At 49.3% G+C, this 15,192-nt stretch overlaps 1 protein-coding gene across 6 annotated transcripts in view; it reads right to left on the reverse strand.

Annotated features, from left to right (window-relative positions):
• Positions 1–15,192, reverse strand: part of LOC126579128 (rap guanine nucleotide exchange factor 4) — a 105,375-nt gene that overhangs the window by 52,654 nt on the left and 37,529 nt on the right. Inside the window, exon 1 of one of the 6 annotated variants that reach the window (XM_050242450.1) lies at positions 9,158–9,461. The exons of 3 other annotated variants lie outside the window; for them this stretch is intronic. The gene's annotated coding sequence lies outside the window, so the exon portion shown is untranslated. Of the gene's footprint in view, positions 1–9,132; positions 9,462–15,192 lie in introns of those variants that run through there. 2 more of the 6 variants (XM_050242448.1, XM_050242449.1) reach the window with 2 other exon arrangements.

A 15,192-nucleotide genomic window follows, 5' to 3' on the forward strand; every position in this document is an offset into this window, starting at 1 on the left:
GAATCGGAACCAATCTACTAAACCAACCATTTATCAGTTTTGCGATGCTTTCACTCCTTATCAGTGCGCACACAGTGGGCATTGCATTGAAGTCACCGCACCGCGAAAATACGAAGGTAAACGAACCCGTGGGTAATCGTCTCGTCTCGTCGCTTCTTGTCTCTAATGCACTTCCGCCGCAGGGCAGGGTGACGACGACGATGCCGAGAAAAGAAAAAAAGCCGTGGGAGCAGCTGGGGGTGATTGACTAAGCTAAACGAAGGGGCTAATTACGAACAATCGGTGAAACACCTTCTCCTCATCTTCATTCCCGGCCAACGACAGCGCATCCGCGTTCGGTGCGTTCGGTTTTCGCCCAGAAAAGGTCAACAACAACAAAAAAACACATACCCCGCAGCGATGCGACGGTTTCTCCGAAAATTCCGAAAGCAAACTTTAGGTGGGATGTTGGATGCTCGCTAAAAATCCATCCAGCAAAGCACGCAAAACCCATAAACGCGTCGCTCGGTCGGTCGGTCGTGTTATGCTGTTTTGATGTGAGTCTGGCCCCCGAACAGTCCGTCCGGACGGCGACGGTGGTTAGGTCATTGCCATGGCGTCGCGCCAGCTGCTCCACCACCTACGCGGCACCACAAAGCTCACCTCTAATTGCTTTCGAAATAGCATGATTTGTGCAGAGAGAAGAGAGGCAAAGAGAGACAGAGAGAGTGAGCGTGCACACGCTTGGGTGGAGAGACAAATTATCACATCGATGATACATCAACGACGACGACGACGACGACGACGCCAACGATGCTCTAGGTGGGAATGCTCTCTCGCGTATCATAAAACAATCATAACCGCCCACTTTGAGCCACAACAACGACAGCGGTGTCTGCGCACGACTCCGACGCCACCGCGCAATGATTGCGGAACTCCGCTGTGGTGGATCCACTCTTGAAAGAGGCAGAGCGAAGTGAAGAGATGAGATGATGAAAAAGTAGCAAAAGACACGGATAGAAATGATTGCTTTTCAGAGCAGTGCAGAGCAGAGCATAATGTTTTGAACGGTTATACCACCAGCGCGTCATCATGCTGCCTTTATCATTATGCTGCCGCTTATGCGCTTTTCAGGTGCAGACAGGCAGAAAATTTGTTGCAATTTTCGCGTCGCAACAAAAACGGATTGACATGATGTCGGGCCACTGAATGCACTTTGCAGGGTGGAGATGAATGCAAGTGCAACATTTTCATAGCGTCTTGCGCCAGATAAGTGCAATCATAAATGGGGAACGACTTCTTTAAAGGAATTCTCATAAAGGGTTGCTTGCTATTTCAATGCTACAGACTCGTTCGCTTATGAATCGTTTGCTGGTGAAGAAATGTCTCCTTTGCCACCACTTGAATGTCGTCGTGTGACGTTTATGCCACAGGACGCTAGACGTATCCTTACAGGATCCAAACTGTCGGCGGATATTCAAAAAACCATAAATAATGTAACTCCAGAATGAAGCGTGAAATTGTAGCGAAATGTCCTTCAAATGCAACGAGCGAGAGAAAATCATGCTACGGGTGCGCACTCGGAATGCATTCCGCATCCCACTTTGAGCGAGCAGCAATCGACAATCAACAAAAGCTTCTCCTCACAACAGCGCACGGCGCCAGCCATCACTTCAGTGAATCGTTTATCTTAGTAGCTGGCTTGAGTGTAATAACAGGAGGCGACGACAGCAACAACAACATTGGTTGACAGCATAGAAGGCCTCGCAATGTAAACGAACCATTACACCAACGGGTGATGCTTAGCAGCGGATAGCACAGTAGAGCAATGGCTGTATAAACGGTAAGTAGCAGTCGTCGTCTCTCGGTGCATGATGCGAAAAGCATAAGAAAGCGAGCGAGAATAAACAAAAATGTTGGTGTGCGCGCGCGATGGATGGGAAAAGCGTTTTCAACTCCATCACGACAAATTGCTTTTCAGATGAAACGAAGAAAAACCATGGTTCCCTCAAAACATTCATTTGCTAATGTCGTACCGACTGGTGTGTGTTAGAGCTCGGTCGCATTTTCGGGAAGGACATTCCACAGTGCTTTCTTTAAGTGGCGCTTATTCCTTGCAATAAGTTGTGGGAAAATGTTTATCTATACCAATTTACGCAACAGGGTATTTGGTTTAAGTTAATTAATCAGCCAATTAAGGTTAATAAGCTAAAGTATGCATTAAAAAAGAAACAAAATTTGAATGGTGATAAAAAATAAACTATAACAGATAATTGAGTTCTGTAAACTGCATGTGGAAAGAGAGGTTATCAGTTTATCAGCAAAAAAATTGGGCCATTCCGAACCGCTAATTTCGACATGACAGACGAAAACATTTTTGTGCACGTACTTCTCTTTTTTCGCCATCACGATTAAAGTTCCACTGATAGAGCTTTCAAATTTAGTCTGATGACTTATGGGTAATTATTATTGATGCTGAGTTATTAGTTTGTGCAGTGCGATTGACGGATGCTAACTTTCAAATCATAACTTGTGATGCAATGCTTCATTTAAACCAACTGTTATTTGCCATTAAAAAGAAATAAAACCCTTCTACCGTCACTGATCACAGAAGTGACACTAAAACCCAATAAACGCACTGTTGATGCTACCACGGAACTCCCTGGAGTCTCTCGAAACCATTTAACCATTGACGGCCATTTGCCAAGCAACGAAAGGGCTGCCATTGTTCACGAGATTCGATTGTTTCCTGCGAACCCATAAAACGTGCCTAACAAACTGGCATTTCACATTCTGGACCACCGGGACTCTCCCCACGTGGCACACGACCGTCACAAAATTCGGTCCGCGAATTTCCCGTGCACTCTATATTTAGGCTCAACGGCCGATCAATCGATCCATTACCGCGGCATGTGTGTCCCTTCTCCCTGTGTGGTTCGCGGTGAGATTAATCAACAACCCACAGCCTCCGCCAAACCACCTGTCGTCATCCAGCACACCACCAGCACGATGGTTCCAGTTGTAGGTCTGTCGACAGTAAACCGACTGCCCGTAGCCCGCGGATTCGCGCGACGCAAATGCAATTTTCCCGTTCGCGCCAGTGTCCTTGAAACAGCGAACACCACCACGCTGGTTGACAGTCGACGTTGACCAGCTCTGGACCGAGCCCGAATGACCGAATGGCCAGAAGGCTAGACCGACGAGGGATTTGGTTTACCGCGACAAACATGCTGGCGGTGTCCACGTCCACGTCGTGAAGAGAGAAGAGGTGGGTCAGTTGGGCATACAAATCCGCAACACGCAACCACGACCACGACGGCAAAAAGGTGGCTTTTCGTGGACAGCCGAGAGAGAGAAAGAGAGAGAGGGAGAGCAAGAGAGTGGACCTTCTGACCACCGTTCCTACCTCCCTTCGACAACCTGTCTCTTTTACGTGAAAAACCAATCAATAAAGCTCACCAAGAGGTAAGGAGAAAGAGGAATGGGAGGGGGTGATAAAGTTTTGCCAACAAATTAAGCACGTTTCAGGTCGGAAAAGCGATACTTTTTCCATGGGCGCAGTAGGGAAAAAGGGGCACGCTGTTAAGAGGGCGAGGAGGCGGTTTGATGGAACCCACAATGTCGCGCTCGCGCCTGTCGCGTCCTGTCAGTGACGCTATTTACACGTTCCGTGCGCTGCTTTTTTAGCGTAGGGAACGATGGTGGACGGCGTATTGTTGCGACAGGACGAGACCAGCAACCGGGTTGACAGTGTGTGGTGGCCATGCTGATGCTTTGGCCGCAGCCAGGAAAAATCCTCGCCAATTCCTGCTCGATGGTTGGCTTTAAAAGGATGTCCGGAAATGTAGAGGAGGAGAAGGAGACCATTTGCATGTTTAGTGGCTTTAATCATCGCGCGAACCACATAATAATAAATTCTGAATCAATACCGGGCCCGGAAATGCTTTCCGAATCGTGGAGCCAACCCATGCTTTTGTTCCATTTGGGTGTATTTGATCGGAAAATGAAGTTGATTTTTTTGTCCGGCAATGGAAACACTGTGAGTGGAGCAATAAATTAAAATACTGTCATGAAGTTATGTTCCAAAGGATTGGGCTGATTTTGTTGGAGCATTTCGGAGTTTCAATTCAACAATTTCAACAATAATTTTATGCAACTTGAATTTCTTACGTACTCCAATGCCGACAGTTACTAACCAGATTCCATTTGAGTAAATACTCCTCTGCTCTACTACATATCCGATTCCGTTTCCCGGCAGTAAGCCGAAGAGGATCGATCCAAAATTGTATCCTCACCGCCGATAAACGATACTACCAACATTTTCACGGAACTGAACACAGTTGCTGGCCCCCACTTTCCCCACCCGAAATTCAATCTGCCAAATAGCAAAGCCGTGAACACCCGTGGGAACACGATACAGCTGGTTTCGCACCCAACACCACCACTCACATTTGAGCACTCGATCCACGATCGATCCGTGGGGATGCACATCGGTGCATAAATTGGCACCTTTCGCTCGGATGCATCCCGTGACAGGTTTCCGGGCGAGACCGGTAACACACTCGCTGATATCGGAACGGCTAGCGACCGTACTGCTGACAGGGAACAAAACAAACGTAACTTATCGTGTGGGAACAGTTGGTTCAAACGGTAAATACAGCATAATCGCTTCCCGGTTCGTAGTGAGTTCGCTCGAGTGTTTTTGGGAGATTGTTGTTCCACGCTCCCTGAAGTACATTTTGAGACTGACACGTTGTGTATTTTGTTGTAGAATCAATTGTAGAGATATTTTTGGGACAATTTTCGTGTTTCTAACCAATCTGTAGCTCTAAAATAAGACAACACCGTATTCAATGGCAGTCTAGGAGCCGTTAGTCTGACAATTCTAGACAAAGAAACATTAGCGATTTATTTATAGGAAATAATACGTCCCAAAAATGAATAAATGCAATTGATATAAATCCACTGAACCACGTTCAACCACATTAAGCTATTCCACCCCCTCTTTTTGTCTGCATTTATTATTGAATTTAAAATATTTTAGCAAACCCCCAAAAATGGCAAATGACGAGAATGGAGCCATTCAACTGGTTAATGCCACCCACGGATCACGGACCCCGAGAGGGCAATTTGCTACCGACGTACTGTAGGCAGCAAAATCGCAAAACCGCGCCCTCTACTAGCCGGTTGCTTTCGTTTGAAGAAGCACTGCTCCATCGAACGGTTCCACCGGTCAGCAGCAGCAGCAGCAGCCACATCGTCAGTCGGCATCGTTTCTTTGCCATTTTTATGACAACTTGGGGAACTGTTACCTAGGGAACGGTTTAAATCACGAACAGCGAACACTAGAGATAGAGAGAAAGAGGGAGCGTGTCTCGAGCAAATCACATTCGCAAATGGGTCTTGCGTGTTCTCCCAACCCCCTTGGGGGTGGGAGAACAGGTCGGGGGGACAATTATGAATTCTTTGGCGGATGTTCCTTCTCTTTCCGCACCATTCGCTGCTGGTGGTGCTCTAGTTTTGACGGTTTTCCACTCCTCCGGACACACATTGCAGAGCACACTCCACGCGTTGTAGGCGCGGGGCCTTCGTTGATTCAAAATTAGCGGTGGCGCTAAATAATTCATCGCCAAACGCGCCTACTGCTACTGAAAGGCTGGCAGGCAGCTAGACCGCGGTCATCATCACTTCTTCTGCCCGAGTTCAGCTCTTTGGCTGTGCGCACAGAAGCCAAAAACTGTGCGAAAGCAGAATGCTGCCAGAGCATTCATCGACTACATTGTCCGAAGCGTTAGAGAAGCGGCATAACTGTGGGACGAAGAGGAAGAAGAAAAACGCGGCAAAAGGGAACATCCATGGCCGGAAGTACCATCACCGCGCCCAGCCCAGTACTGCGTGACAGACGCGACGCACCGAGATACCGCTATGTTTATGCGCGTTTATGAGCGGCATCAGTCCATCCCGGCCCGGGGGAGGGGACCGGACGCTCGATTCGCACGTCAAGATGAGAAGAGAATCGAGAAGAGGCGCTGCTTGTTATCGTTTGCGTGACCGACAGCACTAGCTCGGAGCTATTCAGTACTGAGGTTCTTTGGTTTGCATCCGGAAGTACTACAAGCAAAATAGGAGAAGCAGAGAACGACAGCGAGAGAGAAAAAGAATCACACACCACAACTCAACGGACATCTTTCTGCCTTTCTTTCCTCTCCGGCCTCTTTCTCTGCAATGGTTTGGGGGGGGGGGGGCACGATTAATTAGATTTATTTCTAACAACCCTTGCCAACCGCCGATAACCTAACTGTACCTCTCTCGGTCGACGACGGCGACGCGCAGAGAGCGGAAGCTTGGAGCTTTCCCATGCCCTACTGCTGGTGCTCTCCGGGGTTCAAACATTGCCATCATCATCGTTGTCGTCGTCTGTTCCTCAAGGTACCCACCACCACCGGCAGCAGGTGCGCGTATCTTGATTGATGGAACTTTAACACTCAACGACAGGCGTCGTTTAGATATGCGCCCTAGATATGCTGCGTGGCAGCACAACAAACATTCTACCGACCGACGGCCATTCAAAGGTCGCCATTAGCGAACCCCACCCGGAGACATGTGCAAGGTATACGCACCTCCAGCGGGGCCAGAGGGAAAAGATTTATTGTTCAATACACCAACCAAGAGCTACGCATTTTTAATTCTCTGCAACACACTTTTTGGGGGCGCTGAGAGGTCGATTGGTAGTCGGTGGCTCAAGTTGGTGAACTCTCGAATTGAAATTGAGCGATCCATCATTAGACGGATAGTATTAACAGCTCATTAGCTCGCTACTAAGACCCTCAATGTATGGGCGCGCGCGCCCGCGTGAAAAGATGTCGCAAGTCATGCCAGACTGTGTAACTGTGCAAGTGATCTTGGCTATAACCTTGTCGTCGTCATCAATCCATGATCACCTTCATGGCTAGTGTGGTGGCTCATTAAACAGTGTTTGTCCGTTCGATTTAATTTCAACCTGACGCGAACAACAACTCCACCCCGTGTGTGCACCCCGTATGTGACTATTGTGTCATGCAAATTACACCAAACGCACACTCATGTACGCGCGCCTGACGGTTGTCAATATTGATGCCAGGCCGAACGATGAGTCGCACGTTTAAAGCCAGACTTTATTGACTTTATTGGTAACCGGGAGCTGTACCTTCACTTGTACTTTGTGCGCGATTTTAATGATGCTTTCGGAGGAGACTTCCCTCATTATCGAAGGAACGAATTGATGATCTTTTGGAGGTTGATTAGAATGGAGATTTCCCTGACCACTACATTTGCGAGTGTAACCGAGTTGTTGTCCCTGCAGCGAAGTAGTAGCGAAGGTTAACAAATCCCCTCGACTCCGAATCCAAATTTACGGTTTCACTTTCTTGTCACTTGGGCACAAACCACAAACAGTAAATGTCACCCCTCGGCCCGTTTGTTGTCGGCTTACGGCTGTGCGCGTTACGGTGAGGAAAGGGGCGAGGGATTAACCCAAAACATACGCCCCTGCATCGAACTGTCTGGAGGCGTAGGAGATGTGAACCTGTGAAGCTGCCTTCCGATCGGGGGCGTCGGGCGCCAAATTTGGAGCTGGTCAGTTTCACCAACCGGGTGGGCGCGCACTAGGCACTAGGCACCGCTCTTCAGCCTTTAAGGCCACGCTCCACGATTTTTGGGGATTTATAGGAGCTAGTATCCGCCGCCAGAGAGGAGCTTACGGCTTGTTCAACCGTTTAGTGTCGATCTTGGCACCGGGTGGCAGCAGTTTTTTGGCAAGTAAATGGCCATACGCTGCCTACACACGCAGAACCGATGGGAAGATAGTGTTTTCGAAACGTTCGGCGACGTCTTGTGGCGCCGGAAGAGGGAACACTGGCCGCACATAAATGGCACATGGTGGCCCTAATGGCTGTATGTGTTCGTTGAGATGGAATTGATCCAGTAATTGATGTGCCAGCTTTAGCGAACTCGAACAATCCAAATGCTGATGTAACGCTGGAACGAGTACTGCGTATTCGCTTGGCCATATAATCCTCCATCAAAGTTTGTATTCAGTAACCTTTTTGGGGAACTTTAGAACAGAACATGATCACCATCAGGTTGTTGTTCTCACGATCACGATGACAATCCTGGTATACATCTTTGCACAGCTGGTTTTTTTGATTTTCTATCCTCTCCTTTACAAAGGACAGTTCCAAATGGCATTGCCATACAACGCATAAACACGGACCTCGCTCTCGTTTTAACCCGATGACCGATCGCTAGTAATTCAAATGTAATTGCACAGCAACACAACACCATAACCAACGAACACACAATGACACCGTGGCCACTCTCTGGTGCGTGTGCGGATTAACAAACAATCGACAATGCTCCGGATTGGTCGCGCCCTAGAGCCGGTAGCGCGCTCCGCACGTACCGGAAAAAGTGGTGAAACTTGACCCAATTCAGCGTCTCGCATTGCAATCGATCGGTCGATCGCTCGTCGCCACGCGATCAAGCGAAAGTGAATTTTCTGCGAACGATAATGCCGACCAGCGGCAGACCCCAAGGGAGTGGCCAAGGGTCTCTCTTCTGGTTCGCCCCGCCTTGACGCGCGTTGTGCCCTTTCGATGCGCGGTGCGTTAGCTGAAAACCGCGACCGTCCTTCGTCGTATCCGCGAGCGAGCGCACCAGCACGGTTTGTGCCAAGGCAAGGTCGCCATCATGCTGCTGCCGTTATTTCAACAAAATGCTCAATTTTCCGCTCTCAACGATCGATCATCGTTGGCCGCGGGGGGGGGGGGGGGGGGGGGGAGGGGGGGAGGGTTTAAGGGATTGATCGGTTTCGGTACCGTTTGACGGCTTCATTTCCAGCAGGAGCCGCGCACTGATCGTGATCCGCGGTGGCCTCGCACAACAGGCGGCACGAAGCTGGAGTAAACAGTTGGTGGCATTTGTTTCACTGTTTCAATTTCCACATTTCATCAATCAATCGAATTGAATTTGAAACGCTCACCGCTGGGCCTGTGCCGAGCGTGTAATCCGATCCGATTCGATCGCAGACGTGATCTGCACGCGCCAAAAACACAAACAAACTGTTTGTAGCCAATGAATGCCAACGTGTTTTCTCTCGGCGTTAATGGACGTTACCTAGAAGGCTCTGCTGAATACTTACAGAATGGAGAAGGATTCGATGACAGTACCCCAGCAGTCTCTATGGATTGGAAAGCTACCCGTAGCCGCAACAAACACCGGCGGACAATCCACCCGAAAAACCTCCCGCACCGCACCGGCAAGGCTACGAAGCGCCCTCTTATCTTATCGCTCGGACGGATGTTTGCGCCTGCATACAGCGAGCGGGCGAACGGCGGGGTGCTATTAGCATACGCGCCCGGCACGGTGACACTGAACCTCGCCTCGGGGCCTCGGTATCCGCGTACGCGTATCCGAGTGGGTTGTCGCTTGCCTTGTGCCCGGGGTCGGTGTTAGTCGCGCGCGCGCGCTCGCCCGTGCTTACGTAAACACTATTTTGCGACCAATAAAAATACACTCTCCTCACCCTTCCTCTCTCTCTCTCCCTTTGTGTTGGGGTTGTTTTTGCCCTTTTTTGCTGGTGGGTGGCTACCGAATATTGCAATAAAACCAAGGTGGCTCCCGCCCGGCGATAAAGTGCCTGTAAGTGACCTTTTTCCGCTCCCGTCACGCGTTCTCTCTATATCTTGCCGGGAATTATCTGGCCAACCTAGACCAGACTGTCGCCCAGGGTCTAGTGCGTGCGCGTGCGATCGATTTGCTGCACCCTTCACTTCCGGAATGCTTTAAACACTCACAGCGCACAGTGTGACCACGAAATTGAATGGAAAAGTACGCGAAACATTCACTTCACTGCACAATGGACCTTCTGGTGGCCGATTTGTCACCGAAATCTCACTCTCTCTATCGATGATCACGGAGCGATCTATGTTTGATCAATGATATACGTGACAACAAATGATTTGAACAAGATGCTGCTGCTGCAGCAGACACACGACACTATCTTTTAAACAAATACACTCAGACAGAGCACTCTCACAATGGATGCACCGCCAGATGCATCGCCGATGCATCAAAACAAAGCCTCGCGAACGGAACACGAGTAAAATCGAAACCCCAAACAGCCAAACACGTGCGCTCTCTCGGATGCCTACCGGTTGACTGTCGACGGCGATGGCCATGGCTGGCTGGCTGGCTGGCTGGTTGGCTGTCTCGCTGGCTGCTGTGAACAACCGACTCCGTGTGAGAGTGAGAGAGAGAGGCCGTGCGGCTTAGTGCTATCGTTGGAGGGCAAGCAAGCGCCGTTGACGACGATGATCATCATGATCGTCGTCGCATTAAACCATAAATAAAGCGCTGCAGTGGCTTTCGTGGCAAAGCGTGTAATCGCACCGCGTGAGCGTCATCGCGCTTCGTTTGTGAGCAGCCAGCAGAGGGGCTCGCTTATAGTGAGCACAATCGCGTTCGCTCTGATCGAGAGATTCGATGATCGCTCCCTGCGAAGAGTTGTCGCCAATCGGCAGCCTCGCTTTGCGTATTTTACGGTTGGTACGCGTCGCGATCGCGACCTACGCAGGCCGTGCCGTTTTTGGGCGCGGGAGAGCTTGATCGTGGTGATGGCACGAGTGCGTTGGATGCTGATGACGTGATCGGTGGTCTGCAGCAGGCTGCCACACTAAGTAGGACGCTAGGACGAGGCTTCTGCGGCCAGCGACACAACAGAGCGAGAGAAAGCAAACAAAACGCCACTTCCAGAACGCACCACTCGGAGATAAACAGAGTAATTAGAGAGAAGCGTTGGGTGGATGGTGGTGCCCGGTCCACAGGAATCGACAACAAACACACAGAGGCACACCAATGGCCAATGCTACAAACAAACAATCCAATATGGCATGGCGGTCAGACCAGACCAGTAACCAAAGTGGCACGTCAACGTCGTCGTACGGCCAACACAGTCCAAGCAGTGACAGTACACAGTTGTCCCCGGGACTGGTGGTGGTTGTGCTCGAAGCAGCATGCCATAACGTTTGCTGCTGCATTCACATTCCAGTGGCCAGCGTCCAGTGGCGACATTCGAACCGAGCTTCCTCTTCGTTCGCAGCGACTTGCCAAGGGGAGAGGTTTCGCGCTCGTATTTCGTCGATGGAATTGGAGCTGTTGCATAAATTATCGATTCGATGGGGTGGTGAAGTGCTACCAGTGGAATCACCGAGCGCATCACAGGCGCAAGAATGGTGGAGAATGGAATGTTGGTTGAGGTGACTTATACGATTCCATTGGATCGACAGTTACGGTTAACTAATACGCTCGTTAATGGATCGTTAATGTCGGTGAAACGATGGAGCACACCTCGTAGAACAGATAGGAAATGGTCTTGAACATCGCTTCTAACTTCTGATCCTGTACCGAACTCCCAGGCGCTTGTTTATCGTAATGGAATTAGATACACCATTCTACAACCGTTCCATCATCCGTAATTGAGGTGTGGATGCTCGAGATCGAGTGAACCAACCAACCAGTGAGTAAGTTCGAGTCCGAAGACACGGCTGCCACACGGCCATAATTAATAGCTAATGCCTACGGTCGCGTTTCGCGTTTGTTTGGATTGAATTTTCATGCTAGCAAAATCCCCGCCCAGCGGTATCATAAAACGATCCATCAATTTGCACACCTACGCTGCTTCGACATTATCTGCCTCGGAGATAATACCATCGTATCAAAATCGGCACCAACAATCACAACACCTTGTTTGGGCGTCTGTGGCAGCTCCATCATAGACTTCCCTCCTGACTGACAGACACCAAAATGAATTAATTAATACCATTCGCCCGCAGTTTCATCACAATCCTTGGTGTGCCTGTGGAGGTGGTGCTACCTTCTTCGAATCTCGTCATCAACATAATCATCTGAGTCAACAGTCTGAGTTCCTCCTTCCCAAAGGTACGGCTAGAGCAAAGAACAAACGCCCTACGGCCAGTGCCAATGCGTTATTCATGATCATGTGTTTCGGACGACGATGAACGAACGGTGAAGGTGTATAGGCATTTGCTTAAGCCGTCAGCGAAGTGCAATACGCTTTCCAATTATTTGCTGAAAAACAAACTTCCATTATTCATACTTGCTGCCGGGGCCCACCAAGTTCCAAGGGACTGGAAAGTCACTCATTCGTGATGAAGTGAGCTTGTCCGCAGGAGGAAGCATTACATTTTCATTTCCTAATATGCTGCGTGCATGTGTGAACACCGGAGATCGTGTATTGCTTCCCCAAACAACACCCCGGCCAGAAGCCACAACAGTAACAGCATCAAATCAGCATAACGTCAGCCACAATTGATGCCACCACGCAAACACCATCGTCAGCACCAAACAAACCAACGACGCCCGGGGAGCGTCGCGAGAAGATGGTATTGTGCAGGAGCATAATATACCGTTGATTACTTAATAGGAATGAATTAATTTCATAATTGAATTTATATCAACACAAACATCAGCAGCGTGCACAACAGGGAGGCATCGTTTGGCTTGGCATCTCATCTCCTCCTAACGCCCTATTGCTTTCCTTTGGGCCGCGCCCTCCCGGTGATAATGGTGAGGGTGGCGATGGTCAAGGATATTAGACGTGAACCGTCCGTCCGTCCGTCCGTCCGTCCTAGACAGCTACTAGCGAGCTAATGCAATGAAGCACAAATCGCCATCTACTAACCATTTCTGTTCATTACTGCTGGACGGTACAATGGTGGAGAAGGTAACGCCAAACCCCCCCCCCCCCCCCCATGAAGACAGAAGGTGTTGAAAAAGGCGTACCATAGTGTGCCGTAGCTCACGGTTGTGGTAATAGGAGTTGGTCCTCGCGTCGGTGCCGCGTGAAACTGTAAACTACAGTACACCGAGCGCAGCCTGAGCGGCCTCAATCTGCCTCTCCGCCATTGCACATTCGAGCTGTTGCGGTTGCAGCTCGTACTCAGCTCCCTAAAGTACAGAGAATTGCGTTGCAACCGTCCGCGAACTGCACCGCACTGGAGCAATATTATAAATATCGGCCAACAGCTTCGTGTACCGACGTACCGACAGTCCACCAAACGGACTGTTTACGTTAGAGGTTGGTTGCGCGAGTCTACACTCATTTTCAACACTGACACGTCGAATATGGTACTAACCGGAAAGGCAAGTCAGAATCTAGTGGTTGGAATGATTATGTTTCCACGCACTGATCACGTGTCCGTTACGAAATGAGCTAGTTCTAGTCCTTTATGGTTGGCTATGGTCAATTCCGGTCCAAAAAAGGTTCATTTTTGGCGATTTTTTGTGAAGAAACCATTCGACTTACTTTTCCCCGGTGAGTTTCATATTACACTGCAACTTTTCAAGAATATTTGGTTCTATTTTGGGGAACATTTGTTAAAATTTTCAACAACGGCATGAAATGAAAAATGCCCTGGTAAATGAATGAAAAATTAGATGAAAATTAGTTTTACATAATTGTTTAAAAAAAAGTATCAACAATTTTTACTTCATTAATAGAGCCTTGGAAGTATCTTTTCGTAACACAATTGTCGCCTGTGATTTGTACATTTTTGTACATTTTCCAATCACGATGCTTCTTGCTGTAACCTCCCCCTGCTGGAACTTCAAAGTCCACTAAACATTTCAATTTAACATTTCCTCTGTCAACCGTCTTCCTCAAGTGTTCTTTATGACCCAAGAAAACTCAAATCCAAAAACCGCCTGGCAGAGTGTTTGGTGTTTGGTGAGAAACCACGGTGATCGTTTTTCATCGCTTTGAATGACCCCATAAACACGAACCACTCGGCGACGATGAGACCTGCGAGCTCAACACTGGGGAACATTTGCGTTAACAGCCAGCATTAAAATGATCCAACACCGCTCGGGCCGGTCATGGGGACACCAAAGTAAACCTTAAAACAGATCCTCCGCCCAATCACCGGAACTGTCGCTTTGGTGTTTTTGGGAGGGAAAAGGGAAGGGAAGGCACACGCAAAATCACGGAAGTGCAAAACGGAAATTATATTCACCGAGGAAGAGCCACAAACTCTCGGGATTGTGTATCGGTTGGTCGGCTGGTCGGACGGCCTGTTGGAGCTGTGACCGAAGCGACAGCAGACAGAGACCAAGATGATGACCACCGGGAACCGGGAAACCCGGAGCCCGGCGAGAGAAAACGTTGTTTGGCAAATAAATAAACATGACTACGGAGTTAACGGAGGCAAACCAAGAGTCACCACGCTCACTGGTGCTGGTGGCGCTGGTTGGTCTGTTACCCAAGGTCCCCACTGTGTCCCTACGTTGGAACGGAGTCCCATCTGGGGTGAACTGTTGCTGGATTACGACGCTGCTGTTGCTGCTGCTGCTGCGCTGTGAAAGTGATGTACTTCCGTAAACAGATCCGCGCAAGCAGCAAAGGACCACAGCGGGTACAGTGCTCCCGGATAATGTGTTCATCTTCTCGGTGAGAAATTATGAGAAAAACAAGATAAGAACGAGGGACTTTAAAGTCAATAGGCGCGGGTACCTGCGCCGCCGTCTCCTAAGTGATTACTTGGTTCAACAGGAGCAGGACACAATGGAAAGAACCGGTCCAATGTGTTTGCTTGCGGTCGAGAAGAGGGAGACAAACAAAAGCAGAGAAGTGTCTCTAAAACATCATTAACGACACCAACGGACAGAGATGGAATGTTGAAGACGCGCAAGTCGCAAGCATCTTGAACAGCTCAAGTGATTCCATTGAATTCCTCAAAAATTGAGAGCGTTATTAAAATGAAGTCGTATCGATTACAGTTCCTCCCGGTCTACAACATGTGCACAACATAGCTCTACTTTACATTCTGGAACATATCAACCACGAGCACTCCAAAAACCTAGACACGTGCCAGACCAACATCGCGCCGGCGATCTACTTTCATGGCAGACATCATCTGCCAGAGGAGCGGAAATTATCCGCGAAAGAGATGCCAGTTTCCGGTGCTTACCAAACTTCCGTCTCGTCTGGCGGTGTGCTCACGTTACGAGAGTGGTCACGTATCATCAGCGAAATGTAATCTGCTTCCGGTGCACCCCGTACGTAACACTGGCCACTGTCGATTTGCCTGCGGCACTATCGAGTTCGGGAAGATCGTCTCTCCGGCCAACGAGAGAGACCTCCCGCAGTGCCAGAAGCGA

Source organism: Anopheles aquasalis, chromosome 3 (assembly GCF_943734665.1).
Source record: "Anopheles aquasalis chromosome 3, idAnoAquaMG_Q_19, whole genome shotgun sequence".
NCBI classification, from domain to species: Eukaryota; Metazoa; Arthropoda; class Insecta; order Diptera; family Culicidae; genus Anopheles; species Anopheles aquasalis.